We start from the raw sequence: 13,731 nt of genomic DNA, 5'->3' as shown, positions 1-13,731 counted from the left end.
TAAATGCCTTTTGTTTTTCTTTATAATAATTTTTTATTATGTTATGTTAGTCACCATACAGTATAGCCTTAGTTTTTGATGTAATGTTCCATAATTCATTAGATGCGTATAACACCCAGTGCACCATGCAATAGTGCCCTCCTTAATACCCATTACCGGCCTATTCCATTCACCCCTTCCCCTCTGAAGCCCTCAGTTTGTTTCCCAGAGTCCATAGTCTCTCATGGTTCATTCCCCCTTCTGTTTACCCCCCCTTTCTTCTTCCCTTTCTTCTACTACTGATCTTCCTACTTCTTATGTTCCATAAATGAGTGAAACTATATGATAATTGGCTTTCTCTACTTGACTTATTTCACTTAGCATAATCTCCTCCAGTCCCGTCCATGTTGCTGCAAATGTTGAGAAATCGTTCGTTTTGATAGTTGAGCAATATTCCATTGTATATATGGACCACATCTACTTAATCCAGTCATCTGTTGAAAGGCATCTTGGCTCCTTCCACAATTTAGCTATTGTGGACAATGCTGCTATGAACATTGGGGTGCATATGGCCCTTCTCTTCACTACGTCTGTATCTTTGGGGTAAATACTCAGTAGTGAAGTGGCTGGATCATAGGGTAGCTCAATTTTTAACATTTAAGGGACCTCCACACAGTATTCCAGAGTGGCTGTACCAACTTGCATTCCCCCCAGCAGTGTAAGAGGGATCCCCTTTCTCCATATCCTCTCCAACATCTGTTGTTTCTTGCCTTGTCACTTTTTGCCATTCTAACTGGCATCTCAAGGTGGTATCTCAAGGTGGTTTTGATTTGAATTTCCCTGATGGCTAATGATTTTGAACATTTTTTCATGTGTCTATTAGCCATTTGTATGTCTTCATTGGAAAAGTGTCTGTTCATATCTTCTGCCCATTTATTGATTTGATTATTTGTTTCACGTGTATTGAGTTTGAGAAATTTTTGTAGAACTTGGATACTAGTCTTTTATCTGTAGTGTCATTTGCAAATATCTTCTCCCATTCCATGGGCTGCCTCTTAGTTTTTTTGACTGTTTCCTTGGCTGTGCAGAAGATTTTATCTTGACGAAGTCCCACAAGTTCATTTTTTCTTTTGTTTCTCTTGCCTTTGGAGATGTGTCATGAAAAAAGTTGCTGTGGCTGGTATCAAAGAGGTTGTAGCCTCTGTTCTCCTCAATGATTTTGATGGATTCCTGTCTCACATCGAGGTCTTTCATCCATTTAGAGTTTATCTTTGTGTATGGTGTGAGGGAGTGGTCAAGTTTCATTCTTTTTGCATGTAGTCGTCAATCTTTTCCCAGCACCATTTTGAAAGAACTGTCTTTTTTCCACTGGATGTTTTTTTCTGCTTTGTCAAAGATTAGTTGCCCAAAGAGCCGAGGGTCAATTTCACGACAAGGATGCCCACTCTTGCCATTATTATTCAACATAGTACTAGAAGTCCTTGCAACAGCAATCAGACAACAAAAAAGGATAAAAGGTATCCAAATTGGCAAAGAAGAGAGAGTCAAACTGTCTCTCTTTTTGCAGATGACATGATACTCTATATGGAAAACCCAAAAGAATCCACCCCCAAACTACTAGAACTTATAGAGCAATTCAGTAATGTGGTGGGATACAAAATCAATGCTCAGAAATCAGTTGCATTTCTATACACGAACAATGAGAATGAAGAAAGAGAAATTAGGGAATCTATTCCATTTACAATAGCACCAAAAGTCATACGTTATCTCGGAATTAACTTAACCAGAGATGCAAAGGATCTATATTCTAGAAACTACAAATCACTCTTAAAAGACATTGAAGAAGACACAAAAAGATGGAAAAATATTCCGTGCTCATGGATTGGAAGAATTAACATAGTTAAAATGCCTATGCTACCCAGAGCAATCTACACTTTCAATGCCATCCCGATCAAAATACCAATGACATTTTTCAAAGAACTGGAACAAACAGCCCTAAATTTGTGTGGAACTAGAAAAGGCCCCAAATTCCAAGGAATTGTTGAAAAGGAAAAGAAGAAAACAAAGCTGAGGGCATCTCTGCTTGCGGATTTCAAGCTATACTACAAAGCTGTGATCACAAAGACAGCATGGTACTGGCACAAAAACAGACACATAGAACAATGAAACAAAATCTTAAAAGTGAAATGGATAGCATGTTACCTAGTTAAAGAGTGCTACCATAGGTATGAAAAAAACAGTAAGTCTAACAGAGAGGTGAGAAGTGGCTGGGGAAGGGATTTTTAAAAGGGTGGTCTCATAAGGCTCCATTTATAAACTGATATCAAAACTTAGAAAATATTGCACAAACACAGAACCTGTGAACTATTTTAATTTATGAAAATCAGATGAAATGCTATAATAATTCCCTATTAAAATCCTGCAATGTAGATAATCACATTAATATATTAAGGAAAAAGTAGGGTAAACATCTCAATAACTGCTGGAAAAACACCACCATTCTTGACTTTTTGAAATATCACCAAATTACAAACCGAGGGAAATTTCACCAACCCCACCATATTTGATATTATACTGGCGTAACAGCTGCTGCAACTCAACAAAGAAGAATAGGAAGGGAGTTAGGACTTGGAAAGCAAGAAATGTGGAAGCCCTTATGATGTACCATATACCTAACAAACCAAAGAGAAAAATAAAGGAGTTTCTAAAAATTTTTAATAATAATATCTTAATAATATATAATTGTATTTATATAAATATATTTATATAAAATTTATGTACATAAATGATATGTATATAAATTGATATAAAATTATATAAATTTTATATATTTATAAATTTATAAATATTATATATTTATAAAATTATAATTGTAATAATAATATTTGTGTATTATGTTAGTCACCAACAGTACATCCCTAGTTTTTATATAAGATTCCATGATTCATTACTTGCATATAACACCAGAGTCTGCCATACGATCCGTGCCCTCCTTAATGCTACAGCCACTTTGGAATACAGTGTGGAGTTCCCTAAAAAGTTAAAAATTGAGATACCCTATGATCCAGCAATGGTACTACTGGATATTTACCCCAAAGATACAGATGTAGTGAAGAAGGGCCATATGCACCCCGAACATTCACGGCAGCATTGTCCACAATAGCTAAATCATGGAAGGAGCGAGATGCCCTTCAACAGATGACTGGATTGAGAAGATGTGGTCCATATATACAATGGAATATTACTCAGCCATCAGAAGAAGGATTTCTCAACATTTGCCTGCAACATGGACAGGACTGGAGGAGATAATGCTAAGCTAAACAAGTCAAGCAGAGAAAGCCAATTATCATATGGTTTCACTCATTTATGGAACATAAGAAGTAAGAAGATCGGTAGAAGAAGAAAGGGAAGAAGAAAGGGGGGGTAAACAGAAGGGGAATGAACCATGACAGACTATGGACTATGGGTGATATGGAGTTCCTAAAATTTGAACACAAACCAACAACTGAATATAACTTACATTAAATTAGGTGACATAACAACATGAAACATAATAAAATATTTAGAAATTAAAGAGAAACTTTGTAAATACAGAGGCCAAGGAAGTCACAGTGAAATTTAAAATATATTTTAAATTAATTAACATGGAAAAAACATTTCAAGTTTGATGGGATGCAGCTAAAACCATCCTTCCATAAAATTGCCTTATGTAGTCAGTACATGTAAATTAATTATATGCATATATCAGAAAAGAAGAAACATTTCAAACCAATTATCTAAGTACCTATCTAAAAATATGGGGGAGGGGAGAACAAATTAAATTCAAGTAAAGAGTTAAAGGAAAGTAGAACACATAATCCAATGAAATGAGAACTGGAGGATAGAAAACAAATGAATAAGGGGCTGATGTTTTGAAAAAAAAAAAAAAAAAAACAAGAAAGCTGATACTTTTAATAGACATGTCTAGGAAAGTAGAACACACAAAGTTACAAATATCAGAAATGAAAAAGGGGCATAATACAAGCCTACAGACATTAAAAAGAATAATAAGGAAATAGAGATGTTTATAAATGTGACAACTTAAAGACTTAAAAATATTCCTGCATACTATAAAACATCAAAAACAAATCACAAGCTGGAAAAATATAATTACACACACAATAGTAAAAGGATAATTTCGATATATTATTAAATCATAATAACACTATGGAAAAGAACAGTCATCCACTAAAACAGGTAAAAGTCATTAATAAGAAATTCACACACAAAAAAAGAATAGAAATCATTTTAAAAAGAAATTATTTTAAGTGTGAATAGATGCTCACATTCAACAATATTTTCACTGAATTTCAATTAAACAAATGAAACACAATTTCTTTAAGTAATCTCATATTCTCAAACACAAATGTGTTGTCAAGCACTGAGTGTTGAACGTGCACAAACAGGTATTTTCTAGACTGAGAGAAGCAGTGTAGTTTAGTACAAGTTCATGGATGGTATGTGGGCAATACTACGAACATCACTTTAAATACCTGTACAATTTGATCTAACAATTCTACTTCTAAAAATTCATACATAACAAAATTTCAAAGAGGACTTTATGGTAGAGCTATTGTCACAAAAATAAATAAAATTGGAAGCGTGAACAAGAACTAGAAACATAAAGTTTGCTGTACCTTCATAAAGAAGATTTAAGCACTTTGGGAAGCTGAGAATGAGTTACAGCTATAGATTAGTATGGAAAGATTTTCAGAAGCCTGAGTAGTAAATGCAAAGTTATACACAGAAATATAAACACAACACATATATTTTATTAGCAAAGACTACTAACTGAACAATCTTAGAAACAATAACAATCAATATAACTACATATCAGAAGGATAGGGATGATGGTGAGGGATGGGTAAATGTTTTTCTAGCAATATTTCTAACTTTGTGTGGATTCCATTTTTAATATTTATTACAATCTAGTATACTTTCATTTTTAATTTAAAAGTAAAATACACTAAAATTTCATATGTAATGCAAACAAAATAGAATAAAGATGATAATCTACATAACATTCACTATATTAACTAGTGCAATAAAAGAACAAAGATGAAACACAGGAATCTAAAGGGCTAGTATCCAAAATATATAAAGAACTTATAAACCTCAACACCAAAAACAAATAATCCAGTTTCAAATGGGCGGTCTACAGTGAACATTCCTCTAAAAGATATACAGATGGCCAACATGAAAAGATGTTCAAGGATAAGTCAAAACTACAATGAGATATCACACCTGTCAGAATGCCTAAAATCAACAACACAAGAAACAGATGATGGCGAGGATATAGAGAGAAGACACTCATGTACTGTTGCTGGGAAGGCAACTGCGCAGCCATCTGGGAAAGGAGTATGGAGGTCCCTCAAAAACTTAAAAATAGGCTAGCCAACAATATAACAGTAGCACTACTAGGTATTTACCCAAAGAATATAAAAACACTAATTTAGGATACATGCATACCTACATTTATAGCAGCTTTCTTTACAATGCCATATTATGGAAGCTCCCAAATGTCATCAGTTAATGAACAGATAAAGAAGTGGTGTATATCTATACGTGTATGTATATAATGAATATTACTCCAAATTAAAAAGAGGGAAATATTGCCATTTGAACAACATGGATGGAGCTAGTGAGTATAGTGCCAAGCAAAATAAGTCAGTCAGAGAAGACAAATACCACATGATTTCACTCACATGAAACAAAGAAACAAGACAGGGGGGAGAGAAAGAGATGTCAAGACAACAGCCCAGTGAAGGGTATTAAGGAGGCACGTATTACATGGAGCACTGGGTGTTATATGCAAACAATGAATCATGGAACATTACATCAAAAACTAATGATGTACTAACATATCATAATAAAAAAAAAGAAAAAGAAACAGACACTGAATCATAGAGAACAAACCAATGGTTACCAGTGAAGGGGGTAGGTTAAACAGGTGATGGAGATTAAGGAGTAGACTTGTCATTATGAAGCACTGGGTGATGAATGGAATTGTTGAATCACAGTATTGCACACATGAAGCTAGTAAAACACTGCATATCAATAAAAAAACAGAATCCAGGGGCGCCTGGGTGGCACAGCCGGTTCGCGTCTGCCCGGCTCAGGCGTGATCCGAGCGTTCCGGGATCGAGCCCCACGTCCGAACTCCTCCTCTATGAGCCTGCTTCTTCCTCTCCCACTCCCCCTACTTGTGTTCCCTCTGCTGGCTGTCTCTACCTCTCTTCAAATAAATAAATAAAAAACTTTAAAAAAAAAAAAAAAACCAGAATCCAACTAAAAATAAGAATGAGAATAAAAGTAATAAAAGCAGATTAATTAAAAATTATGAAAAATTCCATTGACAACGTCATTACATATGGGAATAAGACTATACTCATCATGATGAGCAAATGTACGAACTGTTAAATCATGCTTATTGTGCATCTGATACTAATCTAACAATGTATATTAATTTATCTGAATGAAAAAATTAAAAATAAATACCAATTAGGGAACATAAAACTTTCATTGGCTACTACATTACAAATTATTTTGACTCCTACTGAAAATCCATTTAGCTAAATTACTTTACCATTTGAGGAGATTCACTCTAATTCTAAATTATTTCTTTCATAAGGCACTTGTTCTCCTTGATATGACATTTCTCCTTCCCAAATCTTCTTCATGGCATTTATCATCTCTCAGAATTTCTCAGAGTGTAGATTAGTGGGTTCAACATGGGGTTATGACTGATAAAACACAGTCAATGATTTGTCAATGGGAAGGTCTTAGCAGGTCTTGCATATATGAAAATACATGGAACAAAGAAGAAGACCACCACAGTGATGTGGAACCACAGGTCTGCGGGCTTTCCGCCTGCCTTCTGGACTAAGGTTCTTTAGGTGAATGACACCATAATAGGTGAGCAAGAACACAAACACAATACTACAGAACATCCCTCCATTGGCCACAACTAACAGGCCAACAACATATGTCGTAGACCAGTTTCAATAACGGGTACATGTCACAGAAAAATGATCAATGACATTGGGACGCACAAATGGGAGCCATAAATAGATACTAACTTGAATTACTGAATGCAGAAAACCTACAACCCAGGACACTACCAGCAGCACAACACACCCCACTGCCTCATGATAACCAGATAATGCAGGGCTTACAGATGGCCACATAGCGATCAAAGGCCATCACCAGCAGAAGAAGACCTCTGTTCCACCAAAAGGTGGTCTGTAAATAGCTGGGTCACACAAGATTGAGAAGGATATGGTATTTTTCCCAAACAGCAAGTGTGAAATCAATCTGGGGAAATGGAAGAGAATAAATGACATCCATACATGATAAGTTAGCAAGAAAAAGTACATAGGTGAGCCAGGGTCTTTTGCAGACAGTTACCGTCACCACTATGAGCAAATTACCGCCACCACGGTGAAAATATAAAGTAAGAACATAACAAAGGACCTTCTGTTCCATTGGATCCTGGGTGAGGCCAACAGGACAAATGAATTCACGTTGTTTCGTCTTCCATCTAGTCTACACTAGGAGCTGACTTCTCGTATTGAAGCTGGTGATCTACAAAACAAGGGGAAAAACTTTTAAATGCACTATATGATTAATCTTTTATTGATACATTCAACTAAAGAATGGCAGCAAGAGTACCTATTTGTGTCCAGTATTTCACAGATGTGATTCACAAGTTGAATAAGCCATGGTTTCCTACACTCAGTGGTAGCATGCATAATAATCACCAATGTAACTAAGTACCATTATAAAAACAGTTAGACAATGTAAGTTCAGGGGTAGGAATATGTCAAACAAATAGCAATCAGAGAAGGCTCGCCAGAGGAAGCAATCTTTCACGGCTTTAAAGAAAAATGGAAGACAAGAAAAGAGGGCAAGGGAATTCATGAAAAGTACAGTTTATAAAGTCACAAAAGCGAAATACTTAAGACCGGATTCAAGGTACATTGACATTTCCAAACTGAGTGGATCAAGTTAGGAATGGAAGGTCCCTGCCCTGGATAGTCTCTTCCCTCACCAAGACCTCTTTCTTAGGATCTCTGGCTGATACGCCCCTTTTCCTGACCAATAAATGTGGAACCATTCAATGTTGGGTCTCTCCTAATTTTTAAACGTCATATATGCAACATCTCCAGCTCTGCTGTTCAATTGGATATTAATTCAGAACTTATAAGACTACATTTTTAATTTTCAGCAACAAATGCAAGTGTTCCATCTCACTAAATGGTGCTACCTTCTAAGTCATTACTCAGACAAGAAATACCCTCCTTTCTTGCTCTCATATCACTTATTGATACCTTTAACAAATCCTAAACCCTCTTTTAAAATAGAGCACAAACTTGATCATTTCCTCCACTCCACCACTTCTCCAACCCACTACACAGCTTCCTACCACATCTCTCCCCTCATTCTGGCCTCCATCAATTTGTTCTCAGAGGCAGCTCAAAGTGATCTGTTCATAAATATGGTTCACTGCTCACAATGCCTATGTGGATTCCAATCACACACTCAGCTCAATGAATCACATTTCATATTTGCAGTAAGAAGAACTGTAATACCCATTCATGGTTGAACAAACTGAGACTCAGACTTCTCGAATTCTTTTTTCCCAAATCCCCTATTTTTAAGTGATTAAACTGGAATGGGAATCTAAGTTTGCTTTATTTCAAAGTAATGTAACTACATGATAAAAGATTCACACACTTTAGAAGCCTGGTACCTGTATTTACTGTTAGTCTTACCTTGTGATGGTATATTACAAGCGCGGAGAACTTTTACATCATTCCTGCGACTAATTTTCTTCCATCCGGTATGACAAGAGAAGCAAAGGCTGCATTATTACCTGATGGTATATTTTATTTCATTGGGCTATCAGTCCATTTTTCCATGGCGTTCCCTGATTTATTCAGGAGACTTTTTACTGTAGATTATGTAAATGGAATCCATGGTCCACACAAAAATAAACTTTACTATCTTAGGATAATTTATCTAAAAGACAAGCAACCTCATTTTGACATAAGAAGATAGCAACCAGCCATTTCAAGGGTAACTCCGGGTAACTTCAAACAGAAAATACATTCCTTGTAGTCCTCATTCCATCCTGTTGGTATGACCACACCGGTTGGTTCAAATTTTGAGGAGAGACATTCTTGTGCTTTTTAGAGGGGTATACTTTCAGCCTAACAAAGATCTCTAAGAAATTTATCAGTTCTTAAGAGGATAGCTTCTTCCCAATAGGGCAGAGATCACAGACATTTCATCCCTTCTGACCACCATATGTGCATTAAGTCAGAATTGGAAGTGTCAAGACTGATTCTTGCTTATAAATTCTGGGGTTGTCCAAAAATTTTTTTAAATATCTATAGGTACTATTACTGCTAGACCAAATTACATTATGGAGTCTAAAGGATGTAACATGAAGGGAAAAGTAGGTTTGGAACAATTATGAGACTATTGAAGTCAAGAATAAAATACCAGCCAAAGCTATTTTATTCCAGTGAAGATCAATTTATCATGTATTCACTCATAGCAGGTTTTCCTTTTGTTTCATTTAACATCCATTTATTATCAGCCTTGAACTGTAAATAAATATAGTTAAACATTTATTTAACAATATAGATGTGATAACTATTCAATTAATAATTATTGTTTTATATTAGAACACTCTATTTAATTCCAGGAACCATGCTATGAGTAAGGACACAATTAAGAAGAAGCAGGGAAAAAATCACATGAAATCCTTCCAGTATGGACCTTATTTCTCATAGAGTCAAACAGTAAATATGAGGACAACTGTATAAAGTAAGGATAGTTCTTCAAAGATGACTATATAAAAATAAGCTCAATTAATAGAAATTAACTTGGCCAAGCCTGTTTTGTCCTAACTTTTTAATCTCAAAGTAGTTTTTGAATGTGTCTCTTCTTGGTCCAGTACAACCAGGCAACTAAAAAGTCCTTTACTTAAATCATTAGGATAGCATTACTGTCCCTGGACATTAATCTCTGTCTCTTTTTCTAATAAGTGAAATGCTGGATTTTAACTTCCAGGAAACAATGACAGAGAATCTCTCAGGTAGTAGGAGAACTCTTTACCTGCTCATTCAAAATGTATCCTAAGGCCACTTCTTCTCTAACTAAACGCATGTTTCTACCTTTCCCAGCTTTGTCCCGAGAATGGGACCCTTCACACGTTTACAAGCAATGAGGGATGTCTATACACACAGAAAATATACCGAGGAAACAACCAGGGGATGAAGAAATTCTCCTACCTGGGCAGATATTTGAATTCTCAGAAATCTCTTGGGCCATTGTATCAGGAAAATAATCCTTCCATTTATATGTGTACAGACTACAGCCTATGGCTTTTCACATCCTTACTCTTTTCAATGAAAGAGAATGTAGGAGCCATTGCAGATTAGTTTATTAGAATATTTTGAACAGATTCAAGTGAAGTAACCTCTCTGGACAGTGTTCTCCCCCTAGAACAATGACAGAAAAGACGTAGAAGATTCTTCGCCGTAATAAAGTGCAGACAGCCAAATGTGAAAGCCTTCATTTGAATCCATAGATAATGTTAAAAATAAATTGTGATTCTATTTAAAGAGAAACATTTGAGTAAGAGTCATATTCTTTTTCTTTTTTAAGATCTTTATTTATTTATTTCTGACAGAGAGACCATGAGAGGCCGATACAAGCAGGGGAGTGGGAGAGAACAGCAGGCTCTGTGGAAGGAGTCGATGGGGCTCAACTCCAGACTCAGGATCTGGGGATCACGCCCCTGAGCCGAAGGCAGGTACTTAATGACTGAGCCACCCAGGCACCCCAGAGGCAAGTCATGTTTAAACCAAAGTGAAGGAGAACCGATCTCAGGGTTTCACTTATTAGTCAGGTCCTCAGCAAGGAGGTCCTATCTCTAGCTGTTAGCATCTCTACTCAAGAGGCTGGCGGGTTCCGGGCAGCGCCGGATGAGAAGACGTTACACAAAGTTGAAGTTACAAATTTCATAAAGAATGATGATACAGTTTATAGCAGTTCTGTGTGGAGTGGATGCAGTTGACTGAGAGCTGAATCTATGTCGCTATTACATAATGATTTTCGATTATTAATTTAATTCCTTAATTTCAGGCCATTATCAATTGAGTAACATTTCATAAAAACAAATTATTTACAAAGAACCTGTTTCCACCATCGGGAAGTACTGAAGGCTTCCCTTCCTTGTCACTTTTTCCCATGGCTTATAGTGATTCCAGTAGAGATCTTCATCTCCATGTATTTGGTTGTGTATTTGTGGCTCTAAAATCTTGGGATCTACATGAATAAAAGTCATTAAATACCTGCCATAGAACCAGCTGATCCTTTCTTATTAACAACTAAGCCACCTAAAAACTTTTCAACTTACATAAATGTATGCATAGCACCATACCATATATTAGAAAATAAAAACTCTAAAACAACAATATACTATGTATAAGTGAGGCAAGAGGACTAAGTCAAAAGCCAAAAATAAAAAAGAGAGAAGAAGAGAGAGAGAATATCAGATGGCTAACAATTTGGGAAAGGTCATCACCATTGCTCATCTCAAATACAATCAAAACTACAGTGAGAGATCACCTCCACCTGCCCAAATAGCTAAAATTAACAACTTCAAACAACAAATACTGGCGGGATTAGGGAGAAGGCAGAGCCCCTTACACTGTTGGTGGGGAATCCAAACTGATTGTAACACACTCTGAAAAACTTCCAAATATATTTGAGTATCCTCTTTTAAGTAAGAAGTTCCTCAAAAGGTAAAAATAAAAGTCTCTTGCACCATTTAACTTATTTTCTGAATGTTTGCCCAAGGAATTAATTGCTTTAACATTTAATTCTGCTGTGCTCATGGATTGGAAGAATTAACATAGTTAAAATGCCTATGCTACCCAGAGCAATCTACACTTTCAATGCCATCCCGATCAAAATACCAATGACATTTTTCAAAGAACTGGAACAAACAGCCCTTAAATTTGTGTGGAACTAGAAAAGGCCCCAAATTGCCAAGGAATTGTTGAAAAGGAAAAACAAAGCTGGGGGCATCTCGTTGCCGGATTTCAAGCTATACTACAAAGCTGTGATCACAAAGACAGCATGGTACTGGCACAAAAACAGACACATAGAACAATGAAACAAAATCTTAAAAGTGAAATGGATAGCATGTTACCTAGTTAAAAGTGCTACCATAGGTATGAAAGAAAACAGTAAGTCTAACAGAGAGGTGAGAAGTGGCTGGGGGAAGGGATTTTTAAAAGGGTGGTCTCATAAGGCTCCATTTATAAACTGATATCAAAACTTAGAAAATATTGCACAAACACAGAACCTGTAGACTATTTTAATTTATGAAAATCAATGCAGAAATGCTATAATAATTCCCTACAATAAAATCCTGCAATGTAGATAATCACATTAATATATTAAGGAAAAAGTAGGGTAAACATCTCAATAACTGCTGGAAAAACACCACCATTCTTGACTTTTTGAAATATCACCAAATTACAAACCGAGGGAAATTTCACCAACCCCACCATATTTGATATTATACTGAGCGTAACAGCTGCTGCAACTCAACAAGAGAAAGGAATGAGAGGAGTTAGGACTTGGAAAGCAAGAAATGTGGAAGCCCATATGATGTACCATATACCTAACAAACCAAAAAGAGAAAAATAAAGGAGTTTCTAAAAATTTTTAATAATAATATCTTAATAATATATAATTGTATTTATATAAATATATTTATATAAAATTTATGTACATAAATGTATATGTATATAAATTGATATAAAATTATATAAATTTTATATATTTATAAATTTATAAATATTATATATTTATATAAAATTATAATTGTAATAATAATATTTGTGTATTATGTTAGTCACCATACAGTACATCCCTAGTTTTTTATGTAAAGTTCCATGATTCATTACTTGCATATAACACCCAGTGCACCATGCAATACGTGCCCTCCTTAATGCTACAGCCACTTTGGAATACAGTGTGGAGTTCCCTTAAAAAGTTAAAAATTGAGATACCCTATGATCCAGCAATGGTACTACTGGATATTTACCCCAAAGATACAGATGTAGTGAAGAGAAGGGCCATATGCACCCCAACATTCACGGCAGCATTGTCCACAATAGCTAAATCATGGAAGGAGCCGAGATGCCCTTCAACAGATGACTGGATTGAGAAGATGTGGTCCATATATACAATGGAATATTACTCAGCCATCAGAAAGAAGGATTTCTCAACATTTGCTGCAACATGGACAGGACTGGAGGAGATAATGCTAAGCTAAACAAGTCAAGCAGAGAAAGCCAATTATCATATGGTTTCACTCATTTATGGAACATAAGAAGTAAGAAGATCGGTAGAAGAAGAAAGGGAAGAAGAAAGGGGGGGGTAAACAGAAGGGGGAATGAACCATGACAGACTATGGACTATGGGTATTATGGAGTTCCTAAAATTTGAACACAAACCAACAACTGAATATAACTTACATTAAATTGGTGACATAACAACATGAAACATAATAAAATATTTAGAAATTAAAGAGAAACTTGTAAATAACCCAAAGGCCAAGGAAGTCACAGTGAAATTTAAAATATATTTTAAATTAATTAACATGGAAAAAAACATTTCAAGTTT

The 13,731-nt window shown here is 35.5% G+C and overlaps 2 pseudogenes; both read right to left on the bottom strand.

Moving 5' to 3' along the window:
- LOC103672266 overlaps nt 1–10,391 on the bottom strand; it is a 19,345-nt pseudogene extending 8,954 nt beyond the window's left edge.
- LOC121104830 lies at nt 6,776–7,365 on the bottom strand (annotated as a pseudogene).
- Nucleotides 10,392–13,731: the final 3,340 nt, after the last annotated feature.

Source organism: Ursus maritimus, unplaced genomic scaffold (genome assembly GCF_017311325.1).
Source record: "Ursus maritimus isolate PB19 unplaced genomic scaffold, ASM1731132v1 scaffold_23, whole genome shotgun sequence".
In the NCBI taxonomy this organism is placed as follows: Eukaryota; Metazoa; Chordata; class Mammalia; order Carnivora; family Ursidae; genus Ursus; species Ursus maritimus.
This window is presented reverse-complemented; position numbering and strand designations above follow the sequence as displayed.